The 14,751-nt window shown below is 38.8% G+C and overlaps 1 protein-coding gene across 1 annotated transcript in view; it reads right to left on the reverse strand.

Moving 5' to 3' along the window:
* The window catches only part of LOC122814494 (integrin alpha-M-like), a 646,884-nt gene that overhangs the window by 381,662 nt on the left and 250,471 nt on the right, over positions 1-14,751 (reverse strand). The gene's annotated exons all lie outside the window — the stretch shown is intronic.

Genomic DNA, 14,751 nt, shown 5'->3' on the forward strand with positions numbered 1-14,751 from the left:
AAAACACAATGTCATTGAACAATGTGGATTTACAATGCAACAATACAAATATGAGAAAATGCAATGTCATTGAGCAGCAAAATTCTTGAAGACAGCAGCACTAACATGAGCAAAATGCAATGGCATTGAACAATGAAGATTTATAATGCAACAATACAGATATGAGAAAATGCAATGTCATTGAGCAGTACTAACACTCTCAACCCCCTTGATCAATCCTAAACAGACCAACTATGAAACACTCCGTTATACCCTGTTCACCGGCCAGTGACTACTTACAGTCTTGCTGCTGGCATGATGGGGTCCAAGTTGGAGTTCATATGGATCCTAGTTATTTGTAATCCACAAAGCATCTGGGGAGGGGGATCCACAATCTTATAATAATATAAAATGATGGCCACAGACTCTCACCACTTCGTTGAGAATATCCTAGTGACCAGGCACCATGGTTCCTCTGATGAGGAAAGTAGGAAAAATCACCTGCCAGGACTCTGGTAATCATCTATGGCTTCTCTGTACCATTCCCAATGGAACTCCTTTTCTTGCTGAATCATATGCAGGTGCGGAACTACTGGTTTCAGCCTTCTCTCCTGATTCCACAAAATACCATCATCCAGGATTTCAGCTACAAACAGACACAAACCGCTACTTTACTTCTCTGTCCCAAAGCACCAGAAAAGAAAATCCAGTCATGCTGCAAGGTCCTTTGCCCTTCAGCTAACAGTTTCAGTCTTCCCTCCTTCAGTTTCCTTTATTCTTTAACCCCACAAGCAAAGTGTCATAAGGATGCTTTAACTTGTCAGCAGGCCAAATTTCTGGGACTAGTTCCAGCCCTGGTGGCAAGTCATTTCCTGGATCCGTTTCCATCATGCAATGGGAGGAAACTGTTTGTCCATACATCCTCACTTTGGCTCTCAAGCAGGTGACCTGACCAGAGTGAATTATATGCTCTTTCCCAGACAGGGTCCGCACATGACCAAGTTCATCTTTCTTACTGTCCTTTTCCCTTTGAAGGGCACAGAAAACTGGTTTCAGGAGAGGATGTAGTGTTGGGTGTTCCTGGGTCAACTGAGGCATTAGCATTCTTCTGATGAGGTCAGTATTTGTTCCTACCAAAATAGATGCTGAATCCTTTCCTTTTGGCTTAGGGCACACAACAATGAGTGTTTTAAAAACTTCTGTTGACCCAACAACTGAAGTGGAAAATTCTAACTTGAGCGAGACATAACCATCATAAGGGAACTTCATGTCACCTAGCCCCAGATCTCCAAATCTTCTAACTTTTCAAGTGGCAAATGCTTTAAGTATTTTTGATAGAAGTCTCTGTACGGAATGGTGATTTGTGCACCAGTATCCAACAGTGCTTTACTATACACTCCTTCTATTTTTACTGACATGACAGGGGGCAGTCCCAGTAGGCCATCGGGTAGTTTCTGTTTCCAGTGCTGTTCAGCTGTACGGCAGTCAGCATGTGGTTGAGGTACCACCGGTTGACCTCACCATTTTAACAGATAATACTCTTGCTTAGTAATGCTTTGCGGCCTCAGATGCTGAGATTTTGGCTGAGATGGCTTTCCAAGTCGGTTGTTCACCTCAGATGAGCTAGAAGTGTGAATAGTAGGTAGTTTCTCTCCCCTATTACAAGAGTTTGTGTGGAAAGGAGATCCAGGATGCTGTCTCTTGATGTTAGATTTTATGGAGTTCTTTGTAACTGGGCACTAAGCTGGCTCATTCACTGAGACCCTTTGAAGTTTCCCTGCACTGCGCTAACCAATAATAGTCCCTTCGCTTTTTTCAAGTTCTCTGCATTAGGACACTGTCACTTTATATACCATGCATCCCCACAGTGAAAACAAAATCCAGTAAAAACTCCGAACATGGGCTGATTCGGTTCTTCCCTGAGTCCTTTCGTGGAGGTTCTAGCTGATGTAATCCTCCCTTCAGCTAACATTACCATGGCTTTCTGCAATTATGCAACTGTCTTGGTGACTTGAGCTATGGCATCAGTCAGGGAAGACACCTGCACCTGCAACTGTGACACCTCTACATTGTGGACACTCTGGGCCACGACTCCTGTTTGAGTAGTGAGCACAGCTATAGGCTCCTGCTGGTGTTCACTCACTGTTTTAGTTGCTGTTGAACACTGAGATTTAGCTTCCAAAAGGGCTTCCTCTTCCCTCACCTCTTTAACCAACTGAGAATAAGTTAGAGTCTCTTCCCTATTTCTCATCCTCATTTTTCACACAATGGGGGTCCATAGCTTGAGCCCCCAGTAAAATTTGTCTGATCCGTACTTGGTCAGCTACTTTTGGATCCACTCCCTTCTTTAGGATGATCTGGTGGATCATTTTATCTAATCGCTTAATGTAATCAGATAGTTTCTCACCAACTTCTTGGTATGTATGTTCAAACTGATACAGTAGGTCAGCAGCCCTCTCAGTCCTTCCAAACACATCCTGCAGTACTCCTAAATAGTCCTTGGCCCGTTGCCTGTGCAATCTTGCTTACCCATCCTTAGGTTGCGTATAGTATCCACAGCAAATCTCTTTAGATGTTCAGCTATCCGTTGCTTCTTCTGAGATTCTGGGATATCCCACTCCTCTAGGGCTTGTGAAGCCTGATCCATCCAGGATTCAAAATCTTCCTCTCCCTGAGGTGTGGGTTATTTGTCAGAAAAGAAACTCAATTTGCAGTAGCCAAACCCAGTGAATGGCTGTGTAGGCTTTAAGCATTTTTCTACAATACTTCCCAAAGCATTCAAAACTTCAGGCCCTATAGTATTTACGGGCAGTGAAGCTGCTGCTTCTGGGTTCATGTTTCTGCTGGAATTGCTTTCCACACGTATAGGGGAATAAGGCGGAGTCCAAGGCAGTACAGGCAATCCCGGACGAGCCCCCAAATGTAGTGGACCTGCAGGTGTAGCTGAAGTAGATATGGGTTCCTTCTTACCTGACTCTGGTGATACCCATATAGGCTCAACACACCAAGGTGGCAAGATTGACAGATTTTATTCTAGGTGACACATCTAGTTTAAAAGGTAATAGCACAACCCCAAACATATTATTTCAACAATGCACCAGTTAGCAATAATGCAAGGTGAGATATGCATGCAGTGAAACATCAATTCACCCTCTTGCCCAGAGCTCAACAGGAAAAGGTCTTGACATTCCAACATGCACAAAGAAGGCAATATCAATGAGCAGTAAAGCCTTATAATGCAGCAATACAAACACGGAAAAAAACACAATGTCATTAAACAATAAAAGAGTTATAATACGACAAAACAGATATGAGAAAATGCAATGTCATTGAGCAGCAAAATTCTTGAAGGCAGCAGTACTAACATGAGCAAAATGCAATGGCATTGAACAATGAAGATTTATAATGCAACAATACAGATATGAGGAAATGCAATATCATTGAACAGTACTAACACTCTCAACCCCCTTGATCAGTTCTAAACAGACCAACTATGAAACACTCCATTATACCCTGTTCACTGGCCAGTGGCTACTTACAATCTTGCTGCCAGCATGATGGGGCCCAAGTTGTAGCTCATATGGATCTCAGTTATTTGTAATCCACAAAGCATCTGGGTGGGGATCCACACTCTTATAATAATATAAAATGATGGCCAGAGCCTCTCACCACTCCATTGAGAATATTCTAGAGGCCAGGCACGGTGGTTCCTCTGATGAAAAAAGTAGAAAAATCACCTGCCAGGACTCTAGTAATCATCTATGGCTTCTCTGTACTAGGCCCAATGGAACTCATTTTCTTGCTGAATCATATTCAAGGGTGGAACTACTGGTTTCAGCCTTGTCTCCTGATTCCACAAAATAAAATCATCCAGGATTTCAGCTATAAACAGACACAAACTGCTACTTCACTTCCCTGTCCCAAAGCACCAGAGAAGAAAATCCAGTCATGCTGCAAGGCCCTTTTCCCTTCAGCTAACAGTTTCAGTCTTCCCTCCTTCAGCTAGTCTCTCAGTCTCTTCTTTCACTTTCAAAATTGTCTTTCATATTCCTGAAACAGCTCCACCTTGTGCTCTAGTGAAAAACTACAGTCTAGTACTTCTACAATGAAATGCAGTGGGAGCTACATAAATGCTGATTATTTTAAAGGTAAACAGTAAGTTGTGTTTTTATTTTGTTAGTTTTGACTAACTGATGGAAGTACACCATAAACTTGTTAAGGAGAATATTGATGATGGAGAGTTTCTCCCATTCTGAAAATATGTGTGTGTGTGTGTGTGTGTGTGTGTGTGTGTGTGTGTGTGTGTGTGTGTGTGTGTGTGTGTGAGTGTGTCTGTGTGTGCGTGTGTGTGTGTGTGTGTGTGTGTGTGTGTGTGTGTGTGTGTGTGTGTGTGTGTGTGTGTGTGTGTGTGTGTGTGTGTGTGTGTGTGTGTGTGTGTGTGTGTGTGTGTGTGTGTGTGCTGCAAGTGTGTGTGTGTGTGTGTGTGTGTGTGTGTGTGTGTGTGTGTGTGTGTGTGTGTGTGTGTGTGTGTGTGTGCTCAACCTATATCATTGTACTGGCTTTAGTTTGGTTCTTTTTACAATTGCTTTTAGAAGTTAATGTTTGAGTTATTTAAACACTTCTCATGGATTTTCATGTGAGTGTTCAAAATAATTCTGGTTATTTTTTAATTACTGTTGATAAGGTTTCCCTGAAAAACAATGGGCTCAATTTAAAGTCAGCAAAATCATGAGAAGCTACAGATTATAGCTTTGAGTTACAGCTGTGCACCATGGAGCTTATTTAGTTGTGGTAGTTGTAGAGTGTTACCCAAGGCAACAGTGCATATTTACTTTATACTCTTCAACAACTTCAACAATGAAGTAAGGGCCAGCATGTGTTGGCTGAGGCGGGATCTCCCCGAATTGTCTCACCCGTCCCATCAAGGAGGTGAAATATGCCTGGGCAGGCAAAGCCAGAGGAAGCTGTGGTGGAGGTCCATTGTAGTCCTGTTGTGCAAATTGGTTGTCCAGCCTGCTTATAGGGGTGAAAGACTAATCGAACCATCTAGTAGCTGGTTCCCTCTGAAGTTTCTCTCAGGATAGCTGGTGCTTGGTGGATGCAGTTTTATCTGGTAAAGTGAATGATTAGAGGTCTTAGGGCTGAAACAATCTCAACCAATTTTCAAACTTTAAATGGTTAAGAAGCCTGGCTCACTGACTTGGAACTAGTTGTGGAATGCAAACACCTAGGTGGCCACTTTTAGTAAGCAGAAAAGCAGAACTGGCGCTGCAGAATGAACCAAACATCAGGTTAAGGTGCCTGGTTTGGACGCTCATCAGACCCCAGTAAAGGTGTTCAACAACTTCAATGGTACAATCTGGAGTTTTCTTCTAGTGTCTGAGACTGAGCTGGAATTATTTAGACAGTATTCTGCTGCACTTTTGTTTGAGATGAACCTGCTGTATTGTTATTATTTCCTTATGCTTTAGCTATGACTTGTTAAGCAGAAAGCTGATTTGTATGATATGTGAACTAGGAATACGAGTCATAGTAAATTACAATAGCCTTATAGTAGTCTTAAACTTATAGAGTCACAAAACAGATGAACAAAAGTTAACTTTACTGTTTATAGTTGTTTAAGCTTATAGGGTCTCATGCTAAATACATGTTGGGATTAGACTCTATTTTTTGAGTCTGTTGTAGTAGAAGACACTTTGTACAAAGTTGCTCAACCTTCCAGCATGTGTTTTTCCCTCTAAATGTTTCTCCCTCTCTATGACTGCTTTAGTAAATTCACCATCTCTTGAGTCTGCAATGCCTTTCCCTGACTACACTATGAGCACGGCTACCATTTTGAATCTTTAAACAGCAAAGCGGGTTAACCACAGATACTGTGGATTGAAACAGTGACTATAACAAATTAAATGTAGGTGCTTTTCAATGGAAATTGCACAGCACTATAAAACTGACTGAAATCTATGTTAGCCATCCCTCCTACAGTGGTGCAGTAATATTACTGGAACTGGTAGGCATTCTGTTAGGGGCAAAAGCTGCTTAATTTGTCCCTCACCCCATTGAGTTCTCCTCTCCCTTAATTTAGATTGTACGATCTACCAGCATTATATTTTAACTTGCTCATTCTGGATTTCAGTAGTTAAATAGTATTTTCTACAGCATTAAAAAAGAAAAAGAAAAAACTTGTATTTAGCTGTAAGCAGTTGATGCACATGATGATTAGAATAACAAGAATCCAGAGTTAAGCAACATGAGAGAACTTATCTGATTGTTTTTTGCTTTTCCCACACTAAGACCAGGGTCTACTCATTCCATTTGCCCTCACTATGCTCGGGCTCTTTATGCTCCCCTACCCTACCCTCCATTCCCATTCACCCTCACAACTACTAAATTTATTTTTATCTAGCCACTCCCACTACACAAGACCACTTATCAACCAACAGCCTCTCTTAGCTCATCTCACTATACTATCCAGTCTCTAACCACCCACTAATCCAGGTCCCTACCTCTATACACATCACACCCATAATCATCCTCCATACTCTTTTACTCATTTAATTCTCTTTAACACCTGCCAATAATTTCTCACTTCATAATAGTATTTTTATCTCTTTTCTACTCTGTACGCTGAAATCATAATTAGTGAATATCAAGATTAATTACTACTCTCACTAAGTTAATATTAACTGCATGTTACACTTTGACTTATTACACTATATAAGCATTTTCATTAAAATATAAAATGCCGCACCTTCATACTTATAATTCTTTCCTTTGCTACTCACTTAACTAGTTATTATTCTCGCCTCCATAACTCTACCCAGAAAATTATATCCCCATACCCACATCAAAAAAAAAAAAAAAAAAAAAAAAAAAACATGAACTTTGAAATATCACCAGCAATCTCCAATACCACATTCTTTGATCAATTCTCCTATAATATATCCACACTTGATGTTTCACCTCACATCTCCTTTACCTATCATAAATTTATGACTATATTCCTTAATATTCTTGTAAACATAGCATCCCAACTTAGAATAAGTGATGGCATTCACCATAATCCAGGCCCTAAACTACCTCACCTCTAATTAATAAAACATCTTTTCAGCCTCAGAGTATATTAAATCTACCTTGGAAAGGATCAGATCTACTACTTCTAAATATAAATCTCAGAAGATTAGTTAATAAGGTTCAGGAACTCCATGCTACCCTATTACTCTACTCACTAGATAAAGCTCTATTGAAAGAGACCTGGATGAAGCCTCATATTGAGGACAATGAGATTATCCCCCTGTTATAACATTCTTAGGTTAGCTAGAAAAGAAAAAAGAGGTGGAGAGGTAGCCACAGTATTTAAAAACAACCTTATACTGCAACCTCTAAATCAAAACACACCTACTTTTAATAATGCAGAGATACTATTCACCAAGATAAAAATCAATTCTAAAAAACATTTAGCCATAGTAGGAATTTACATTCCACCTGGAAATAACTTTGCCACCATAGAACACATCCTCTGATGGACTTCAAAAACTATTCCACATGAAGCAATTATTATGGGTAATGTCAATACAGATTGATTCACTTGTAACTCACAGAATCCCGTTAACCATAATACCCTCTTTGGCTTCACACAAATTACCCAAAGCCCTTCCAGAATAGACAAAAAAATGAAATAGACAATCTATCCTCGACTGCATCCTAACAAACCCTCCCACTCTCAACACTATGGTTGTCTTCCTGACAGCCTCAGTGATCACTTACCAATGTAACTGCTTAGGCAACGCATGAACCCTCTTAGACATCACACTTACCTCCAAATCCAAAACAAGGAAAACTTCAACTCCCCATATACTGGTATCCACCCTCAACAAAAGTAACTGGACTCCTCTAAAGATCTTGCTCTTAGATGCAGCCATTAAATATCTCAGTGACACATTTGTCCTTATTCTTAAAAAAACTAGCACCCCAGGACCATTTGAGGAAAGGCATATTATACCCCATGGCTAACTAATGATACAAAAACTCTTCTTAAACTAAGAGACAAGGCCTGGGAATGATGGTATGCAAATAAATCTCAACCAAATCAACTAGCATATCAAAAACTCAGAAACAAAACCAAAAAACAAATCAAACAAGACAAAAAAATATTACACTAATATACAGCTGAAACATCAAAAGAAGCCACAAAAAAATAGTACACCCTGGACAAGCATCTCCTCCACCCCCTTCCACAACAAACAATTTAAAAAGTACAGTGGAGTAGTTTAACAAATACTTCACGGAAAGCATTCTGTCCCTTAGCAAAAATAAATGTCCCTCTACACTAACTGTAACCTTAACAACAAACAAGAATGACCATACTTTCTCCTTCCATCCTGTTTCTACAAATACCTTAAAAATTACTTAGAAAACTCAAGCCAACAACAATAGCAGCCGATAAATTACCAGCTGAATATCTTAAGATAGCAGCTGAAGCTATTGCCTACCCTATTCAATAATCATCAATCATTCTGTCACTAATCACCAAGTCCCACTAATCCAGAAAATGCCTCATATAATTCTTCTACAGAAAGGAGGCAACTTGACAGAACTCTCAAATTACAGACCCATTGGCATTCTCTCTCCACTTTTCAAAATTTTAGAAAAGTGCATTTACTCCCAACTACTTCACTACTGCTCAACTAATAGCCTATTAGCCAATTCTCAGCATGGATTTCGTCCTGCCTATAGCACCACAGCTACCCTCTTGATCTTCACCAATACTGTCAATCAGTATAGGAATAATGGCATAATACTCTCAGTACCCAAAAAGGAACCAGTCAATGGCCAGTATTCCACAAAACCATTTAATTAATAAGAAATGGACAGTTAAAACCATCCACAGTACAGTTCAGGTAATCCAGTACAGAAATAAGTAAGCCAATACAGAAATAGGTAAGCGCTTTCATCTGGTCAAGTTGCAGACTTTACCAAAACCATGGAATCTCACACAATAAGTGCTTAAATATACCTCACCTCCTGCTATAATTAACACTTAAAGCAAGAGCTTAATAAAGAATGTAAAAAACAAATAGCAAAATAGTAAACCAGTCTCTACAATGTATTTTGTATAAAAAATAATAAAGATAATAAAGATGAAAAATACAATGTATTCACCTTATGCATAGTATTATAATTTGAGTGCCCTTTGTTTCAAAACAGGCACCAAAGAAATGTAGTCATTAATACCAGGGGGATGGTTAGCATTTAGTGACAATTGCCACTTCAATTCTCTTCTTACAATTTCATTACACTAATCCACTCCCCTCTCACTATATTTGACCATTTCTAAAATACCAAACTTGTACCCTGTAAAATTACAACATACCTGTGCATGTTTGTACAGATCATTATTTTTTATTATGGGCTTCCATTGCATTAAGTTAGTTTCTCCACTGGATAGATCCCATGACCAGGGAATGTCTGGAGATCAAAGCTTCAACATATAGAAACATGTTTAACAGAACAGTATAATATAAAGTATAAATACTTATAAAATGCCTTCACTGACACACCCAACATAATCATTTAATATCAATGCATAATAAATGCACAAATAAAAAATAACACATGGGTAAACAAATGTTATCCACATTTACTATAATGGTTATCTGCATGATCAGGTCCACCCTCATTAACAGGAGGACTAACGACAACAGGCATTAGGCAGTGTGGCATCTAAACCTATCTCAGGTTACTAACCCCCTTTACCCATAATGCACTGCATGCAGATCTTCTTTTCCATTTCTGTGTTATGTCATACAAAGCATATAAATACACAGGCATAGATAACTTTACCAATAGGAGGGTGAAGGTAGGCAGAAGTGTTATTGTGGATGGACCTACTCATCCTGATCTATTCTTATGGTAAGCACATACATTTTGTATCTGGTATAAGAAAGCCCACCTTATTAATAGCAGAACAAGCATGCCTACATACGTGATTTCCCTCATGGAACAAACTTCTTATTACTGTTGCCATGAAAGAAGACCTTGACCTGGATATCACATTCAGCTTATAGTGTATTGCAAATGTATTCAGTAAAATCAAGAAGCTGTCACAATAAGGTCATTCAGTGATACACTGGGAAGAAGGCCTGAGAGGTAACTGTAGTCTGAATGACTGAGTACTATCTCAAGACATTTTACTTATCACCGCAAAACCTAGTGCAGTCAACCACTTATCTACAGTAATGAAAGTAATGTGCTTATCAATGTCCAACGACTTCAAGAAAATGACTTGTAAGAAGAGGCACTAGTCAGCTTGGCACATTTAAGTGTTCCCCCTCTCTAGCTCCTCCCCATATTCCATAGTGCCTTGCACCTCTTTGCTTCACCAGATTGAAGGTTCCTTACTGAACAGTGAGCATATAAATACTATACCACTAAGAGCAGCATTCCTGCCACCAAACATTCATCTCTTACATCTCAACTCACATGTCTTTAAATAACCCCCAGACCTTCCCCAACTACAGGAAGGAAACTTGGCAACTTTGGAAGGACATGAAGACCTGCCGTTATTGTCAAATGCCCTTTTGGTTTACCGCTTTAATGTTTGTTATATTTTTCACAGCAAAATATGTAAAATATTCAGATACCCACTTAGACAAGATAACTGTTGATTTTGTTTCCTCTTTATTGATTACTTAGGACACAAAAAAGCTACTCATATTTTCTGAAATCTTTAGTTTTGCAAGAGATAATGAACTTAAACAACAAAGAAGGGTTACTTCAGAGAGGCATTCTGTTCTTCTGTAAGCTACACAACTTTAGATGCATCCCTTCTGGAACAGATCCATCTAAAGTTGTGTAGCTCAAATGTTAGATTCTGGATACTTTAGCAAACGATCACATTTATTATGCAGCTGGAATGTCTTAAAGCCATTCTGCCATTGGTGTAAATATGCTTTTCTACAGTTAGAAAAGGATAGTTGTTCTTGAAATTAGTTGAAAAATAACCCATATAGGTAAAAACTGTTTTTTATATTCACAATTAAATGGTCTTGTTTATGAATTTTGCTTAAACAAGTCATGGCATATAATACTAGATTTACGTCTTTTTTTCCATGTTGTAGCTTTCCAGTATGCCATTGTTTTCAAAGCCTGTCAGAATTACTTGTTGGATTAATAAATAAAAGAGTTTTTACTAGTTTTAGCAATTTAGCATTTTGATAATCACTTTGAGGCATTTAGAACTGGACTGCTATAATGTTAATTCAGGTTACATTATAGAATTTTCTCTGTTAACTCACTGCTGGCTTTAAGAAAGCTGGCAGACTATTACAAGTATTGCTAAAGACCATCACTGGTCTCTGTTATTCAAAGTACAGTTTGTAAAAGAACTAGGAGATCTATACTAGATTGCAATTTCAAATTAATCCTGGAAAACAACTAACTAAAGGATCATACACTTCTCAACCTCTTAGCAGAAGAAATCTGGACAAAGCCAAAAAAAAAATGGGGTAAGAAAGGCCCCAAAATAAAGGCTGATTGTAAATATTGCTTTCATAAGCTTGGAAAGTTGCTAGAGTAACAGGGTTTGCATTAGCACATAATGTCTAAAGGATCTGAAGCCGGAAACTGAAATGCCTGTGATTATTTAGTGATTTCAAGCCTCAGTTAATTTGTTAAAAAACACAAATGTTATCGGGAACAGACCAAACATACATGTCGAAAATCTGGAGATTCTGTGAAAATCTGGAAAATTGACAGATATGCCAGTACTCTTACCTTACCCACTCTTAGGTCTCGCCTGTCCTTTCAAGGAGTAGTGCAGTCATACCGGGAATCAGTTCATGAATACCCATGATATGTTTTAAAAATCTGATGTTTTATATAACTAAGTTTGTTTATGTAAATCTGCACTTTAGGGGTGTGCACACTTTAGGGGTGTGCACTCAGCCCTATAAGTAAGTCGAAAACACCAAAACAGCAAACACGTTCAAAGCAGCAATGGCAAGGCAACAATAACACAAATGAACAAGGAAGCAAAACAGTTCCTTAGCACTTTTATTCTTTAATTGTACAAGAACTTCATCAGAAAACCAAACATCGCTTCCTCTTCTTTTATATACACAATAGCCAACCAAAAGTTAATTATAAAATGAATCAATCTGTTCCAAATTACTGTCTAAAATTACTTTTGCATCTTGCCCTTAACTATGACTGAAGTTCAAATAACTTTAAAGATGTTAATAGACATTCGTGACACTTAGTTGAAGTTTATACATAAGCTAATTTAATCAGATGTTAACTGAAGGAGTGTGCAGTCAATTTTAATTTATATAAAGAAGTCGATCACTCAAAATCGGGACACATTTTTTTTACTTCAAATCTTTATTTCCCTAATAGGCTTGCAAGAATCCTCCTTCCACACAGTGTTGAAGGTCATCAGGTCACCTCTCATTTTGTATGATATTAACAGTTTTATGCTAAAGTCTACTAGAGTTTTTCTGCGTGGGCAATAAACAGTTTGTAGAAGTGAAGGGACCGAGTTAATTTACCTACTGTGTGCCCTGGGGTTGCCTACCTAACAAAAAAACACAAAGCCTGTGGAGTGTTTTGATTTGTTTGAGGGGGAGGGCTTTCCTTATTTACTATTGGGTATAATCCCAGCTCCATTCAATCACATTATGTATGGCTTCATGTCACTCTCCACTCTACCCTTCCTATATCACTTCCATTATATCACACAATCTCACTTCCTTACACAGCAACTCCACCATTCATCTAATTAAAATTAAAAAAAAGGCCCATTTCACAAAAGGCTATAAGCAAAGACTACTTAACTAACAAACCTCATATTGCGCCAACTGTTCTAACCTGATTAAATAACGATTACATTCCAGTAAACAGTCTCTACAATGGGTTGCATGGCTAGGCTGATAAAGACTCTGATGGTCATTAGGCTAGTATAAACCTATGAACCAATGACCCCCATGAACCATAACACAATCTTATTATCCACCCTTCTGTTACTTGGTCTGAACTTTTGCCATCTGTTTTCCAATACTCTTCCTTCTGAACTCTTCATTGGGTATTCCTACCACTCCAGCCACATATCTCCCCCACATCTGATGTACAAATTTACACCAACTATCTAGCAGTCACTATTTGAAAACAATTAATTGTATGGCTCTAAACCATGAAAATGCAGACTACAACCCTCACAATCCTCAGAAAAGCTTCTCTTTTGAAATGATCGAGTCAACACACTGAAAAAAAGACAAAAAATATAGGAGAAGACTGAATCTCGATCACCACTCTTCTTTAAAATTCTATTTTGCAAGCCCCCCAAACTTATATCTACCAACTCCAAGATTATCAAACCTCAGAAAAAAAGGAATATTCTGACAAATGTCCATCTCAGACTTGGTATATGTAAATCAATTTTTTCAGCCATTCATTCTGTGTGTTGCAGGACTTGGTCTACTGGGTCCAGACCTTTCAAATGGTTAACCTCAAAAAAATGCTTACAAAGCTGTTCTGCCTCCTACTTACACTACTTCAAGCCAGTGGCGTTTATCATAACCCAGGGCCAAGCTGCCTTGATTATGCTTGATAGATAATAGGACAAAACCTGCAGGATAAAAATGCCATTCCACCTAACCCTATCATATTGGAACTCCAATAATCAAAAAATAGCATGCCTTAACACTGACAGCATCTTTACCAAATGGCCTATACAGGAGGCATGGTTTTACTCAGAAAAAAAAATCATTATTTTAAACATAACTGAAACATGGTACAAACAATTTTTTTCCCTCCCAATATATATTTTCTCAATACCCCATTGATTTCAAAAATAAGCCAGTGACAGGCAAGGTGGAGATGTTGCTATTTTAATTTACAAAAATGTATCAACTACTATTAATATCAGGACTGCATTAAGCAACAGAAACAATAGTCAAAACTAGATCTTTGCAGTAACAGCATTAAGTAGCCACATCCAGACCATAAGGCATTATTTTGTTACAACCGTAACATAAAAGGAAAGGCCCAGATTTGTGCCAAACTGGTAGTTAATGATACCACATATACAGAGCCCGTGGACATTGCTAACCTTTTAGCTGCCAGGTCCTGTGAAAACTTCACTCCCCTGTTCCTGCCACACTTACTACAAGACATCCTTACCACCTGTCTTCTACCTTGCATTTCTAAAGAGCAGATCATGAACACCCTCTCTAAGATCAAAAACAAAGCATCCATGGGACCTGGTAACATCCTAGTCTGTGTCCTATATGGGCTCAAGCATGAATTAGCAACACCATTGGGTACTCTTTTCAATCATAGTCTAAGCACTGGCTTCATCCTAGCTGAATGCAAAAAAGGCCACCGTTATCCCCTTGCACTAAGGTGGTGCTGCCACTGACCCCAGAAACTATAGACCTATTTGCCTGACTAGCCTTATCTGCAAGGCCATGGAGAGAATCATCATGCACCTTATCAACAAAGATATTGATAACCTCCAAACACTTGACCCTACCCAATTTAGATTTGTCAAAAGGAGATCATGCCTGTTAAACATAGTGGACTTCTTCGAGACAGTCTTCCAGGCCCTGTACAAAGGGAAATCTGTGCATACAGCCTAACTAGACATAGCCAAGGCCTTTGATACTATCCTCCACTTGGGCATAATTGACAAACTCACCCAGCTAGGTACCAACCCCTATATCATTAGATGGGTTGCTAACTGGCTCATTGATAGAACCCATATAGTCAAGACAGGGG

The sequence above is a fragment of the Protopterus annectens genome, chromosome 10.part0 (assembly GCF_019279795.1).
Source record: "Protopterus annectens isolate FY-2018-M chromosome 10.part0, PAN1.0, whole genome shotgun sequence".
In the NCBI taxonomy this organism is placed as follows: domain Eukaryota; kingdom Metazoa; phylum Chordata; order Ceratodontiformes; family Protopteridae; genus Protopterus; species Protopterus annectens.